Below are 17408 nucleotides of genomic sequence, written 5' to 3'. Positions count from 1 at the left end.
TTCCCTAAAAAATACCTACAATCAAGCAAAACTGGTGAGCCCTAGGTACAATCCCTATAATACCAACTGCCTGACAGTGGAGGTAGACACCCTAATTTGTCGCGGTAGGTGCCCCCACTCGACGGTGGCTGACCCTAGGGTCCCTTGCAATCCCTAAAAATAGGATAGATAAGAGATTAATGTCCCAATACACCACTGATTCCCGTAGAAAAAAATGCAATAATAACCAAAAAAAATAATCAAAACAAAAACAAATAGTGTGAATTTGATTCAGAATACAACCACCCAGAGGGAGTATTTGCAAAGTACAATGACTACAGGTGCAGTAAACTGACTTAGCCCATAAAAATACATGGGTAACCAGAGTGTAACAATACACGTTAGTCCGAATGGATTTTTATATATATTAACCCCTTAAGCCCGTATGACGTACTATACCGTCGAGGTGGGGTGGGCCTTAATTCCCGGTGACGGGATAGTACGTCATACGCGATCGGCCGCGCTCACGGGGGAAGCGCGGCCGATCGCGGCCGGGTGTCGGCTGCATATCGCAGCTGACATCCGGCACTATGTGCCAGGAGCGGTCACGGACCGCCCCCGGCACATTAACCCCCGGCACACCGCGATCAAACATGATCGCGGTGTACCGGCGGTACAGGGAAGCATCGCGCAGGGAGGGGGCTCCCTGCGTGCTTCCCTGATACGATCGGTACAAGGTGATGTACTCACCTCGTACCGAACGTCTTCTCCCTGCAGGACCCGGATCCAAAATGGCCGAGGGGCTGTATCCGGGTCCTGCAGGGAGCACTTCCGGGTCGGAGCAGGCTGCAGATGAAAGCTGCAGCCTGCTCCGATGAAAGTATGATCGCCGATCTGATAGAGTGCTGTGCACACTATCAGATCTGCGATCTGTATTGTCCCCCCCTGGGACAAAGTAAAAAAGTAAAAAAAAAAATTTCCACATGTGTAAAAAAAAAAAAAAAAAATTCCTAAATAAATAATAATAAAAAAAAAAATATTATTCCCATAAATACATTTCTTTATCTAAAAAAAACAAACAAAAACAATAAAAGTACACATATTTAGTATCGCCGCGTCCGTAACGACCCAACCTATAAAACTGGCCCACTAGTTAACCCCTTCAGTAAACACCGTAAGAAAAAAAAAAAAAAACGAGGCAAAAAACAACGCTTTATTACCATACCGCCGAACAAAAAGTGGAATAACACGCGATCAAAAAGACGGATATAAATAACCATGTTACCGCTGAAAACATCATCTTGTCCCGCAAAAAACGAGCCGCCATACAGCATCATCAGCAAAAAAATAAAAAAGTTATAGTCCTCAGAATAAAGCGATGCCAAAATAATTATTTTTTCTATAAAATAGTTTTTATCGTATAAAAGCGTCAAAACATAAAAAATGATATAAATGAGGTATCGCTGTAATCGTACTGACCCGACGAATAAAACTGCTTTATCAATTTTACCAAGCGCAGAACGGTATAAACGCCTCCCCCAAAAGAAATTCATGAATAGCTGGTTTTTGGTTATTCTGCCTCACAAAAATCGGAATAAAAAGTGATAAAAAATGGTCACATGTCCGAAAATGTTACCAATAAAAACGTCAACTCGTCCCGCAAAAAACAACAACTCACATGACTCTGTGGACCAAAATGTGGAAAAATTATAGGTCTCAAAATGTGGAGACGCAAAAACTTTTTTGCTATAAAAAGCGTCTTTTAGTCTGGTTTCACACTTGCGTTTTTATCTGCATGCGTTTTTTTAAAAAACCGCATGTGTGAAAAAATGCATGTAAACGCGGTAAAACGCATGCGTTTTTATAGAAAAACACAAGAAAACAAGAAAAAAACAAAAAACCCTAACCCTACCCCTAACCTGAAATACGTGACACTGAAATACGTGGCACTGAAATATACGTTTATATACGTATATACGTATATAAATGCCACGATATTTCAGTGGCCACGTATATAAGTGCCACGTATTTAAGTGCCACGTATTTAAGTGCCACGTATTTCAGTGCCACGTATTTACGTGCCACGTATTTACGTGCCACGTATTTACGTGCCACGTATTTTTCAGTGCCTGAAATACGTGGCACTGAAATACGTGGCACTGAAATATCGTGGCACTGAAATATCGTGGCACTGAAATATCGTGGCACTGAAGTATTTACGTGCCACGTATTTTTCAGTGCCTGAAATACGTGGCACTGAAATACGTGGCACTGAAATATCGTGGCACTGAAATATCGTGGCACTGAAATATCGTGGCACTGAAATATCGTGGCACTTAAATACGTGGCACTTAAATACGTGGCACTTAAATACGTGGCACTTAAATACGTGGCTCTTAAATACGTGGCACTTATATACGTGGCACTTATATACGTGGCACTTATGACTGTCAGAAAATGTTCAGTAAACGGTTAGGGGTGAGGTTAGGGGTAGGGTTTCAGGTAGAATTGGGGAGTTTCCACTGTTCAGGCACATCAGGGGCTCTCCAAACGCGACATGGCGTCCAATCTCAATTCCAGCCAATTCTGCGTTGAAAAAGTAAAACAGTGCTCCTTCCCTTCCGAGCTCTCCCGTGCGTCCAAAAAGGGGTTTACCCCAACATATGGGGTATCAGCGTACTAGGGACAAATTGAACAACAACTTCTGGGGTCCAAGTTCTCTTGTTATCCTTGGGAAAATAAAAATTTGGGGGGCTAAAAATCATTTTTGTGGGAAAAAAAATATGTTTCATTTTCACGGCTCTGCGTTGTAAACTGTAGTGAAACACTTGGGGGTTCAAAGTTCTCACAACACATCTAGATAAGTTCCTTGGGAGGTCTAGTTTCCAATATGGGGTCACTTGTGGGGGGTTTGTACTATTTGGGTACATCAGGGGCTCTGCAAATGCAACGTGATGCCTGCAGACCAATCCATTTAAGTCTGCATTCCAAATGGCGCTCCTTCCCTTCCGAGCTCTGTCATGCGCCCAAACAGTGGTTTCCCCCCACATAGGGGGTATCAGCGTACTCAGGACAAATTGGACAACAACTTTTAGGGTCCAATTTATCCGGTTACCCTTGTGAAAATACAAAACTGGGGGCTAAAAAATCATTTTTGTGAAAAAAAAAATAATTTTTATTTTCACGGCTCTGCGTTATAAACTGTAGTGAAACACTTGGGGGTTCAAAGTTCTCACAACACATCTAGATAAGTTCCTTGGGGGGTCTAGTTTCCAATATGGGGTCACTTGTGGGGGGTTTGTACTGTTTGGGTACATCAGGGGCTCTGCAAATGCAACGTGACGCCTGCAGACCAATCCATTTAAGTCTGCATTCCAAATGGCGCTCCTTCCCTTCCGAGCTCTGTCATGCGCCCAAACAGTGGTTCCCCCCCACATAGGGGGTATCAGCGTACTCAGGACAAATTGAACAACAACTTTTAGGGTCCAATTTATCCTGATACCCTTGTGAAAATACAAAACTGGGGGCTAAATTTCATTTTTGTGAAAAAAAAAAAAAAAAAAAATATTTTCACGGCTCTGCGTTATAAACTGTAGTGAAACACTTGGGGGTTCAAAGTTCTCACAACACATCTAGATAAGTTCCTTGGGGGGTCTAGTTTCCAATATGGGGTCACTTGTGGGGGGTTTGTACTGTTTGGGTACATCAGGGGCTCTGCAAATGCAACGTGACGCCTGCAGACCAATCCATTTAAGTCTGCATTCCAAATGGCGCTCCTTCCCTTCCGAGCTCTGTCATGCGCCCAAACAGTGGTCCCCCCCACAAATGGGGTATCAGCGTACTCCAGACAAATTGGACAACAACTTTTGGGGTCCAATTTATCCTGATACCCTTGTGAAAATACAAAACTGGGGGCTAAAAAATCATTTTAGTGAAAAAAAAAATAATTTTTATTTTCACGGCTCTGCGTTATAAACTGTAGTGAAACACTTGGGGGTTCAAAGCTCTCAAAACACATCTAGATAAGTTCCTTAGGGGGTCTACTTTCCAAAATGGTGTCACTTGTGGGGGGGTTTAATGTTTAGGCACATCAGGGGCTCTCCAAACGCAACATGGCATCCCATCTTAATTCCAGTCAATTTTGCATTGAAAAGTAAAATAGCGCTTCTTCCCTTCTGAGCTCTGCTATGCGCCCAAACAATGGTTTACACCCACATATGGGGTATCGTCGTACTCAGGACAAATTGCACAACAACTTTTGTGGTCTAATTTCTTCTCTTACCCTTGGGGAAATAAAAAAATGGGGGTGAAAAGATCATTTTTGTGAAAAAATATGATTTTTTATTTTTACGGCTCTGCATTATAAACTTCTGTGAAGCACTTGTTGGGTCAAAGTGCTCAACACACATCTAGATAAGTTCCTTAAGGGGTCTACTTTCCAAAATGGTGTCACTCGTGGGGGGTTTCAATGTTTAGGCATATCAGGGGCTCTCCAAACGCAACATGGCGTCCCATCTCAATTGCAGTCAATTTTGCATTGAAAAGTCAAATGGCGCTCCTTCCCTTCTGAGCTCTGCCCTGCGCCCAAACAATGGTTTACACCCACATATGGGGTATCAGTGTACTCAGGACAAATTGCACAACAATTTTTGGGGTCCAATTTCTTCTCTTACCCTTGGGAAAATAAAAAATTGGGGGTGAAAAGATCATTTTTGTGAAAAAATATGATTTTTTATTTTTACGGCTCTGCATTATAAACTTCTGTAAAGCACTTGTTGGGTCAAAGTGCTCACCACACATCTAGATAAGTTCCTTAGGGGGTCTACTTTCCAAAATGGTGTCACTTGTTAGGGGTTTCAATGTTTAGGCACATCAGGGGCTCTCCAAATGCAACATGGCGTCCCATCTCAATTCCAGTCAATTTTGCATTGAAAAGTCAAATGGCGCTCCTTTGCTTCCAAGCTCTGCCATGCGCCCAAACTGTGGTTTACCCCCACATATGGGGTATCAGCGTACTCAGGACAAATTGTACAACAACTTTTCGGGTCTATTTTCTCCTGTTACCCTTGGTAAAATAAAACAAATTGGAGCTGAAATAAATTTTGTGTGAAAAAAAGTTAAATGTTCATTTTTATTTAAACATTCCAAAAATTCCTGTGAAACACCTGAAGGGTTAATAAACTTCTTGAAAGTGGTTTTGAGTACCTTGAGGGGTGCAGTTTTTAGAATGGTGTCACACTTGGGTATTTTCTATCATATAGACCCGTCAAAATGACTTCAAATGAGATGTGGTCCCTAAAAAAAAATGGTGTTGTAAAAATGAGAAATTGCTGGTCAACTTTTAACCCTTATAACTCCGTCACAAAAAAAAATTTTGGTTCCAAAATTGTGCTGTTGTAAAGTAGACATGTGGGAAATGTTATTTATTAAGTATTTTGTGTGACATATGTCTGTGATTTAAGGGCATAAAAATTCAAAGTTGGAAAATTGCGAAATTTTCAAAATTTTCGCCAAATATTCGTTTTTTTCACAAATAAACGCAAGTTATATCGAAGAAATTTTACCACTATCATGAAGTACAATATGTCACGAGAAAACAGTGTCAGAATCGCCAAGATCCGTTGAAGCGTTCCAGAGTTATAAGCTCATAAAGGGACAGTGGTCAGAATTGTAAAAATTGGCCTGGTCATTAACGTGCAAACCACCCTCGGGGCTTAAGGGGTTAAGCACAAGAAGGTACAAATATAGAGTGTGTTATTTACATTCATCTATTAGCTAAAAAGGTCTAACCTTGTCTTGCCATATAATGCTAAATATAGAAAAGATAGATACTCAAACAAAAATAACTATATATAGGCATTTATAGATTTTCTGTGATCTGATAATCCACAGACTGATAACCGGCATCCATTCTACCAGAACAAGACGTAGACAAAGATAGTCATAAGAAAAATCCTCCAGGTAGTAGGGACATAATACCAACCACTAATGGATGACACTTTGGAGGAGAGCTCCCCAATTTAAATACACAAATGGGTTAAAGGACTCAATCGTCCTGCTGATGCAGATAGAGAAGAGCAGATGCAAACAATATACTTATCCACTCGCAGGGAACTCCCATTGTGTTAGTCCCACGACTACCCGAAGTAAGGATGGTTAAGTCCAGATGAACGTGACCAACATCTGTTAAGCAGTCCCCAAGCAGTGCCCGATGCGTTCCCCCCCATTGGGAATAACGGGGGTTCATCAGGGGTAGAACAGCCACACAGAAAATAGAGGAGCTGTATAGATATGATCCACTCACCATGTTCCCCTTTTATATAAAATGGAGCCGCAATCTGTCAACCTCTGCATCTCAACCACGTGGAGTGTGCCGGAAGGTACGTCATCAAGCCGCACAGAGCCTGCCGCCGCATAGAGCGGCGAACCAGAAATGATGATGCAAAGCCTGGTAATACAAAAACAGTTCCATCGGCTACAAGAAAATGGCCGAAAAAGCGGCGCATGCGCATAGCCACCAAATAGCGCTCTGCGGCCATATAGAGCCATGACAGTCAAAGGCAAACTGCTAAAGATATCAGCATTACTGAACAAAGCACGGAATTCCATAGACAAACCAGCAATTATTTAACTGCTGTATAGGAAGGGCATAAAGAACATGGGAAAATAATAAGTGAATAAAACATTCGGACAACTAAGCAAAAAATGAGAAATAAAGTCAAACGTAAGCAAATACAAAACGGATCAGGCTATATGATCCCAAAAATACACCAAGTATATCAATATACATGGCCCAAAAACATCTCAAAACAGAATAACCACTTAGATGACTAGATAAAACTAGCAAAGGATAACTGTTCATTGAGGCCCAAAGGGCTCATAGATTTCAGTAAATAAATCCATCTAGTTTCACGTTGCAAAATCCTCCTATCCCAATCCCCCAATCTGACTGAGGGAGCAACCACCTCAATAACCTTGAAGGATAGAGACCTCAAGTCACCGCCATGTACAGTGTTGATATGTCGCGCGACTGGTGTATCCCGACCATGCCTGATATCACCAAGGTGTTCGCTAATGCGAACCCGAAATTTATGTTTGGTTTTCCCTATGTAGTCCTTATGACAAGAACACGTACAAAGGTACACAAGACCTACAGTTCTACAGTTGGCGAACAGTCTCATTGAAAAGATCCTGCCAGTGGCAGAACTCTTAAAGGTCTTAGACACATCAACAAATTTACAAAAAGAACAGTGTCCACACTTGAAGGTACCAGTCGATCTGTTCGTCAGCCATGTGCTATGTTTTTTACGAGGGATGAAATGACTATGGACTATTCTGTCCTTAATAGACTTCCCCCTCCGGTATGTTATCGACGGGTGTGAGGACACAAAATTGCCAATCTCAGGGTCCGATTTAAGAATCTGCCAGTGTCGCTTAAAGATGTCATAAACCCTGCTAGACTGGTCATCAAAGGTCCCGATGAGCCGTGTAATATTTGGACCATCCAACTGGGTCCTTGGTACCAACAAAGACGTTCTGCTCAATCCCAAAGCAGCAGAATACGTGGAATCTACCACGTCACCTGGGTAGCCCCTATCCCAAAACCGATGTTTGAGTTCAAGTGATTTACACTTGAAATCACTCAGGGAGGAACAGTTCCTGCGAAGCCGCAGGAACTGTCCTTTCAGGATACCTCTTTTCAGCGGGAAGGGGTAGTGGCTCTCCCATCTCAAAAGGCTATTTGTAGCCGTTGGTTTACGAAAGATGCGTGTACTCAGAGCCATCCACTTGTCTACAGATAGAAACATCAAGGAAGTTGATGCTCTGCCCACCGATCTCATAGGTGAAAAACAAGCCTTCAAGAGTGGTGTTCAAATATTGTAGAAAGTTAGTGAAAGAACAGGCATCACCCTTCCACAGTACCAGGATGTCGTCGATAAATCTGCCCCAGAAAATAATCCTGGGGCTCCATGTATCATCCTCATCCTTGAAGACAAAAGTATCTTCCCACCAGCCCAGGAGCAAGTTGGCATACCTGGGGGCACAAGGGCTCCCCATCGCTGTGCCCCTGAGCTGGTGGTAATACTTACCGCTGAAGAGAAAGTAATTCCGCTGTAGAACATAATCAAGAAGTTCAAGTAGAAATGCATTATGTGATGCACACTGAACTCCCCTGCTGCTCAGGAAATACCCAATGGCCTTAAGACCATCCTTTTGCAGAATGCTACTGTAAAGTGCCTCCACATTAATGAAGGCAATGATGGTATCAGGCTCAACTAGGACCCCTTCCAATTTGGTCAACAGATCGCTGGTATCCCTAATGTATGAAGGGAGGGCTGTCACAAAGGGTCTCAATAATCTATCCAGGTATATGCTCGAATTTTGGGATAGGGCATCCACCCCCGACACAATAGGGCATCCCTTAAGGGGACTATACCACTTGTGGATCTTAGGTAGGGCATAGAAGGTCGGAACTATAGGGGATTTAGGTAGAAGAAAATTGAATTCACTTTTTGAAATGAGTCTAGACTCTAAGGCCCGTGTCAGAATACTTGACAACTCAAAAGTAAAGCCAACCGTTGGGTCACTCCTCAGTATCTCATATGATGACCTGTCAGACAAAATGAACATACACATCTCAGTATATTTAACATTATCCATGACAACAATATTTCTGCCTTTGTCGGAAGGCTTCACAACAATAGACGTGTTATTCCTAAGATCATCCAAAGATCTCCTCTCTGATTTTGTTAAGTTAGGATGAGTAGAATCAAAACCAGGAATAATACTGTTAATCTCATCTGTCACTAATTTTTGAAAAACATCAATACTACCAAAGGCACTAGACGGTGGCATCTTCTTACTGACAGGTTTGAGATCTGAGAAGGGGCCCTCACCTGCCACCCTGCTCCCTTCTTCACTCAACTCCGTTAATACTTCAAGATCAGTCAGATCATCAACCAAGATACCCATTTGTTGACACTTTTGTAAATCATTTTTCTGAAAAAATTGTCTCCATCTGAGTTTCCTCATAAAGAGGTTGAGGTCCTTAATCCAAGTAAAAGGATCAAATCTCATTGTTGGAACAAAGGTGAGGCCCTTACTGAGTACCTGTTTTTCTGTTGTAGTCAAAAGATGTGATGATAGATTAATGATCTGATTATCATCTCTTTCAGACAGTGTCATCACTTCTGATAATTGATGGGGTTTCGGTTCCGTAGATCGTACATAAACACCCCCCGATCCTCTAAAAAAGAGGAAGATGAGGAGGTAGAGGGTTGATAACCCCTGTCTGAACCAAAATTTTGCCATCTTCGCCCTCCTCTCCAACCACGATTCTTAGGTCTAGAGAGCTGTTTGGACATAGCCCCCCTTGGTGTCGAATCTATATCCGAGGAGTCGATATCCGAAGAGGAAACCTCAACCCCCGTTGCCGTAGTGGCCTGTAAGGAAGGATAGGCTCTCTTCTCCTTGAACTCTAAACAGTCCTTTATAAAGCGTTTATGCTTCCTCTCTTTTATTTCCAGATGGAATTTCTCTACTGAGTTCTTGAGGGTTTCCTCTCTATTTGCAAATTCAGAATCACTTTTATACTTCAAGATGTTTTAAATAAGATCCTTTAATTTAGAGGAGGAGTTTTCTAAAGTCTTCTTCTCCTCATCTAGAAGTATATGCATGAACCTCAATGATGAGGCAACCGACTCCTCCTCCCACTTGGACAACAATGTGGGGGATACACACCTTGGGGCTGGTAGAAGATGTATTCTCAGACCACGTGGTACAATCTTATGTTTAATGTAATTGTCCAGAGACTGGACCTCCCACCAAAATTTAATGTTATTTTTATATGCCGATAATACATCAGAAAAAAGTGACCTTAGAGTCGGGGTAGATGAGGCATCACTTGCGCCATCAATGTCAGAAAATACCTCTCTCGCATCATCAAGCCATCTCTTATTATCTAGTGGTCCTGAGAGAAAACTAGCCATCACAACAAAAACCGAAAAACCAAACTACAATATGTCGGAATCCTAGAAAAATAAACAAAACAAGAGAAGAAACAAAGATCCCTAAAATTTAACTTTTATTAAGACAGTTAAAAAAGACTCTATTTATCAAGATAATTAAAAAAGTAAGAAGGCATTCACTGTACTTACACCACCCTATATCATACTCAGATGAGTCCTGCCTGACAGTTGAGGTAGGCACCCTACTTTACTGCGGTAGGCGCCCCACTCCTCGACGGCTCACCCTCTTATTTCCCTAAAAAATACCTACAATCAAGGAAAACTGGTGAGCCCTAGGTACAATCCCTATAATACCAACTGCCTGACAGTGGAGGTAGACACCCTAATTTGTTGCGGTAGGTGCCCCCACTCGACGGTGGCTGACCCTAGGGTCCCTTGCAATCCCTAAAAATAGGATAGATAAGAGATTAATGTCCCAATACACCACTGATTCCCGTAGAAAAAAGAAAAAAGAAAAAAATGGAAAAATAACCCCCCCAAAAATTATCAAAACAAAAACAAATAGTGTGAATTTGATTCAGAATACAACCACCCAGAGGGAGTATTTGCAAAGTACAATGACTACAGGTGCAGTAAACTGACTTAGCCCATAAAAATACACGGGTAACCAGAGTGTAACAATACACGTTAGTCCGAATGGATTTTTATATATATATTAAGCACAAGAAGGTACAAATATAGAGTGTGTTATTTACATTCCTCTATTAGCTAAAAAGGTCTAACCTTGTCTTGCCATATAATGCTAAATATAGAAAAGATATACTCAAACAAAAATAACTATATATATATGCATTTATAGATTTTCTGTGATCTGATAATCCACAGACTGATAACCGTCATCCATTCTACCATAACAAGACATAGAGAAAGATAGTCATAAGAAAAATCCTCCAGGTAGTAGGGACATAATACCAACCACTAATGGATGACACTTTGGAGGAGAGCTCCCCAATTTAAATACACAAATGGGTTAAAGGACTCAATCGTCCTGCTGACACAGATAGACAAGAGCAGATGCAAACAATATACTTATCCACTAGCAGGGAACTCCCATCGTGTTAGTCCCACGACTACCCGAAGTAAGGATGGTTAAGTCCAGATGAACGTGACCAACATCTCTTAAACAGTCCCAAAACAGTGCCCGACGTGTTTCCCCCCCATTGGGAATAACGGGGGTTCATCAGGGGTAGAACAGCCACACAGAAAATAGAGGAGCTGTATAGATATGATCCACTCACCATGTTCCCCTTTTATATATAATGGAGCCGCAATCTGACAACCTCTGCGTCTCAACCACGTGGAGTGTGCCGGAAGGTACGTCATCAAGCCGCACAGAGCCTGCCGCCGCATAGAGCGGCGAACCGGAAATGATGATGCAAAGCCTGGTAATACAAAAACAGTTCCATCGGCTACAAGAAAATGGCCGAAAAAGCGGCGCATGCGCATAGCCACCAAATAGCGCTCTGCGGCCAAATAGAGCCATTTGTTGTGAATTTGGATTCTGGGCTCCCCCGGTGGCTACTGGTGGAATTGAACTGGTGTCTTCATCTTCTCTGTTCACCTGTTCCCATCAAGATGTGGGAGTCGCTATATAACCTTGCTGCTCTGTTAGTTGCTTGCCGGTCAACAATGTTATCAGAAGCCTCTCTGTGCTTGTTCCTGCTCCTAGACAACTACTAGATAAGTTGGACTCTGTCCATGTTTGTTTTTGCATTTTTGTTCCAGTTCACAGCTGTAGTTTCGTTACTGTGTCTGGAAAGCTCTTGTGAACAGGAATTGCCACTCTGGTGTTATGAGTTAATGCCAGAGTTTTAAAGTAATTCCTGGATGGTGTTTTGATAGGGTTTTCAGCTGACCATGAAAGTGTCCTTTCTGTCTTCTGCTATGTAGTAAGTGGACCTCAAATTTGCTAAACCTATTTTCATACTACGTTTGTTATTCATCTTAATTCACCGCCAATACATGTGGGGGGCCTCTGTCTCCTTTCGGGGTATTTCTCTAGAGGTGAGCTAGGACTAATATTTTCCTCTGCTAGCATTATTTAGTCCTCCGGCTGGTGCTGGGCATCTAGAATCAACGTAGGCATGCTACCCGGCCACTGCTAGTTGTGCGTTAGGTTTAGTTCATGGTCAGCTCAGTTCCCATCTTCCAAGAGCTAGTTCCTATATATGCTGATGCTATGTTCTCTTGCCATTGAGAACATGACAGCCATTACAGTCAAATGCAAACTGCTAAAGATATCAGCATTACTGAACAAAGCACGGAATTCCATAGACAAACCAGCAATTATTTAACTGCTGTATAGGAAGGGCATAAAGAACATGGGAAAATAATAAGTCAATAAAACATTCAGACAACTAAGCAAAAAATTAGAAATAAAGTCAAACGTAAGAAAATACAAAACGGATCAGGAGGTCCATGGAGGTCACCAAATCCGGCCCCGCAACCATAAATAGCAGTAACATTACTGACGTGAAAGCACCCCAGAGTTGTTGGCTCATGCTGTGCTCAACAAGACCTGGCAACTGTAAATAGCGTTACTGCTATTCACAGTCGTTGGTGCCACATTTGGGGAATGTCGTATGAATCGCTGGACTACTTCGGACCTGCATGGGATCTTTTTTTGTAATAAGTAGGTAAAAGAGGGACAGTGTCTTGTTTCTATTTCTTTTCATATTTTTCAGGTTTCCATTTGTGGTCTACATCGGTGTCACTGGACTACGTCGGACCTGCAAGTATTCTTTCATAAAGAAATTGGTGAACCAGGGAAAGTGTGGAGGAGCCAACACACCATGGCAGAGCCAAGGCAAATCTAATGTGATGCACCACTTCTGGGATGGCTGCAGGCTGGTATTTTTAGGCATAAAATATGGACCTTCCCAGCCTGATAATATCAGCTCACACCTGTCTGCTTTACCTTTGCTGGTTACAAAAAATGGGGGTGACCTCTCATCATTTTTTTCATTTATTTGTTAGCTTAATGCTTGTTCAGTAAGCAACATGCAAGGCACTATTTATATACAGTGGGTACGGAAAGTATTCATACCCCTTTACATTTTTCACTCTTTTTTTCATTGAAGCTATTTGGTAAATTCAAAAAAGTTACATAGTTACATATAGTTATTAAGGTTGAAGGAAGACTTTAAGTCCATCTAGTTCAACCCATAGCCTAACCTAACATGCCCTAACATGTTGATCCAGAGGAAGGCAAAAAAAACCATGTGGCAAAGAGTAAGCTCCACATTGGGGAAAAAAATTCCTTCCCGACTCCACATACGACAGTCAGACTAGTTCCCTGGATCAACGCCCTATCAAGGAATCTAGTGTATATACCCTGTAACATTATACTTTTCAAGAAAGGCATCCAGTCCCCTCTTAATTTTAAGTAATGAATCACTCATTACAACATCATACGGCAGAGAGTTCCATAGTCTCACTGCTCTTACAGTAAGGGCTTGTTCACACTATCCTTTTTTTGCTGCGGATTTTTCAGGTCCTGATTTGGCAAAACCGCAGTGCAAAACCACGGTGGTTTTCACTGCGGTTTTCTGTCCTTTTTCTACTGCGGATTCCACTGCGGGTTTCCAGCTGCACTTTCCTATTGGTGCAGGTGGAAACCTGCTGCGGAATCCGCAGAAAGAATTGACATGCTACTTCTTTTTTTCTGCAGAAAATCAGCGCGGATTTTCAAGCCGAAAAAAGGAAAGTGGGCACAGCGGTTTTGGTTTTCCATAGGGTAACATTGTACTGTACCCTGCATGGAAAACGTCTGCGGATCCGCAGCTGCAAATCCGCTGCGGATCCGCAGCAAAAACCGCATCGTGTGAACATAGCCTAAAGAATCCGTGTCTGTTATTATGCTTAAACCTTCTTTTCTCCAGACGTAGAGGATGCCCCCTTGTCCCTGTCTCAGGTCTATGATTAAAAAGATCATCAGAAAGGTCTTTGTACTGTCCCCTCATATATTTATACATTAAAATAAGATCACCCCTTAGTCTTCATTTTTCCACACTAAACAGCCTCAAGTGTAATAACCCATCTTGGTATTGCAGATCCCCCAGTCCTCTAATAACCTTGGTCGCTCTTCTCTGCACCCGCTCTAGTTCAGCTATGTCTTTCTTATACACCGGAGACCAGAACTGTGCACAGTAGGGTTGAGCGACTTTCATTTTTTTAAGATTGAGTCGGGTTTTGCGAAACCCGACTTTGTCCAAAGTCGAGTCGAGTGAAGTCGGCCGATTATCGCGAAAAGTCGGGGATCGACCGAAACATGAAACCCAATGCAAGTCAATGGGGAAGCATAGTCGGCAGTGAGTGGAGGCCAGGAAAACACCTACAGTGCCCATTTTAATGCCAGAAACATCCATTCTTGTTTCTGAAGCTTGTCAATCTTAATTAACTTTATAATAATAGTTGGGCATTGTAAATTGGGGGTCATTTGGCAAAAGTTGTGGGGGGTAGGGCTGGTTCAAGGTTTTAGTGGGCCCAGGAAACGTGGACTACGTCACTGCAGTGGAGCAGTGAGAGGTAAGTATTTCAACTTTGCAAGTGCTGTGATCCTGAGCAAGCAGGGAGGCCCACTCGTTCGCATTGGCACTGGCACAGGGCCCCTCAAAGTATGGCGGTGTGTTTGCACGGCGGGGGCGCCTCCCACCGGCAGCGACACTTTTGCGTACTCTGAGGGGCCCTGTGCCTGTGACGTCGCCAACGAGTATGCCCCCCTACCTGTTGAAGAAACCTGCACTTTCATCTGCACCTTCCTCTTTGTCCCTGTGTAAGGTGGTATAGTATGAGGGAAGGGGAACCTGACTTTCAGCAGGGTCAGATTGTGGCTGTGTAGCGTGCAAGGGGAATGTAGTGGTCTGGGTCAAAGTACCACAAGACTCATCTAGCAACGGCTGGGCAATGGGCAGGATGAGGACAAAACACTGATATAGGCCCAAATAATAAAGTGGGTAAAATGCAGTTCAAAATTGGTAACAGGACTAACCAGGTGGCATTGCATAGTTCAGTGGAGTAGAAAACCCAGGAGCGGCAGACACCGTTAGTAGGGCCGAACCACACTAGTAGGCCCTATGCAGTTTAATATTACAAATGAAGGCCGAAAGCCTGAAGATAAAAGGTCAGGAAAATAACACAGGACAACACCAAGGTGCGGCACACATCGTTACTAGGCCCAACCAAAGTAGTAGTCCAACTGCAGTTTAATTATTTAAAATGTAAGCCGAAAGCCTGAACATTGAAGGTCGGGACAACAAAACAGGAGAAAACCCAGTAGCGTCAGACACTGTTTTAAGGGCCCAACCACACATTTTAAAAACAACTACTTAACGAGAGCCTTAAGATTGAAGCTCAGCTTTATACAGTGGAGGACAACACCATGGAGCGGCACACACCATTAGTAGGCCCCAACCACCAATTTTTACAAACAAATACTTAATGAGAGCCTGAAGGTTGAAGCTCAGCTTTATACAGTGGAGGAGAACACCAGGGAGCGGCACACACCATTAGTAGGGCCCAACCAAAGTTGAAGGCCAAATGCAGTTTAATATCTGCTACTATAGGCCGAAAGCCTAAAGGTTGAAGCTCAGCTTTATACAGTGGAGGACAACACCAGGGAGCGGCACACACCGTTACTAGGCCCCAACCACCAATTTTTACCAACAAATACTTAATGAGAGCCAGAAGGTTGAAGCTCAGACAAGGAAACCTGGAGGAGAACACCCAGGAGGAGGAGAACACCCAGGAGGAGGAGAACACCCAGGAGCGTCAGACACCGTTAGTAGGCCCCAACCACCAATTTTTACAAACAAATATTTAATGAGAGCCTGAAGGTTGAAGCTCAGACAAGGAAACCAGAAGGAGAACACCAAGGAGGAGGAGAACACCCAGGAGGAGGAGAACCCCCAGGAGGGACAGACATCAACAGTAGGCCCCAACCAAACTAGTAGCCCAAATGCAGTTTCCTATTTTTTAAAAAAGCCCGAAAACCTGAATTGAGGACAATTTGAATTAGGGACTGCAGACAGACTTAGTAGGCTGTCCCCTGTGGACCATGCATCCACCACATTAACCCATTGCGCCGTAATGGACATGTAACCTTCCGTGGCCATGCCTACAGGTCCATGCGTCAGGTGCATCTTTGTACTCACAGATTGCCAGAGTGCATGGACAATGCGGTCTTTTACATGCTGGTGGAGGGTTGGGATGGCTTTTCTCGCAAAAGAAATGTCAACTGGGTAGCTCGTAGCGTGGTACAGCGTAGTCCATCATGGCTTTATTAATATTAAATAAAATAAAAAAATAGGCTCTATGCACTTTAAAATAGGTTCCAGGGGTACACGGGCAGCATTGGTGTGGTCAGCGGAGGACGATTACAAGGAAGGACCGCAGACAGACTTATTAGGCCTAAAATAAATAAAAATAGGATCTATGCAGTTTAAAATAGGTTACATGGGTACACAGGCAGCATTGGTGTGGTCAGCGGAGGACGATTGCAAGGAGGGACCGCAGACAGGCTTACTAGGCCTAAAATAAATAAAAATAGGCTCAAGGCAGTTAGAGTTATCTCGCAGGGGTACACAGGCAGCATTGGTGTGGTCAGCGGAGGACGATTGCAAGGAGTGTCTGACACAGTTAGTACTCCCAAAAAATAAATAGATGTTAATGTCTCGCAAAACAACAAAACAAACAAAAAAAAGTGTGGCATACTTAGGTACAGGGGTGGGCGCCTCTACTGAGTTTCAGACATAGTAATTTGGCACTACGTATTTACTGGTGTCAATATAGGACACTGACCTTGACTATTTTAACTAGCATCATACATGTCAACAAATTGGTATTGTCAGTGCCAGGCATTGAAGGATGTCAGCACATAGACTAAACATTGTTGGAGCTGTGAGAGATAATTTTGCACATGGTAGAGCACAGTTTGAGCTGGGGGGGAACTCTCTTGTGGCCGGCGGTACAGGCCCAGGGCCCCTCATGTTACAACGGTGTGTCTGATGTTGGTTGCGCGCCACCATCGCCAGAGACACTTTATTGTACTATGAGGGACCCAGTGGCAGTGCCGTCGACCAAAAGCGGGCACACCCACCTCTTCAGACAAACGGCACTCTAACGGGTGCTTGCGCCAAGTGGCGAGACCACGGCCCCGTGGGGGGAGTTTTCCCATTTAGGGAGGTGTAAACATGTCATATGCTGGACAACCAGCTGCTGCAAATTAAGAGATTGGAACACTCAGTAAGACCAGTCCACAAGCAAGACCTTTTTATAGGAAAGCTAGGTGTCAGCCGGGAAAGGTGGGGCAAAATAATTTGAAATCCAGGAGTGGTTCATTTAAATGAAGGTTAGATCATCAACATTTTGGGTAGCCAGACGAGTCCTTTTTTCGGTTAATAT

This window comes from Ranitomeya variabilis, chromosome 2, assembly GCF_051348905.1.
Source record: "Ranitomeya variabilis isolate aRanVar5 chromosome 2, aRanVar5.hap1, whole genome shotgun sequence".
Classification (NCBI taxonomy): domain Eukaryota; kingdom Metazoa; phylum Chordata; class Amphibia; order Anura; family Dendrobatidae; genus Ranitomeya; species Ranitomeya variabilis.
The sequence above is the reverse complement of the archived record's forward strand: the minus strand, read 5'-3'. Positions refer to the sequence as shown.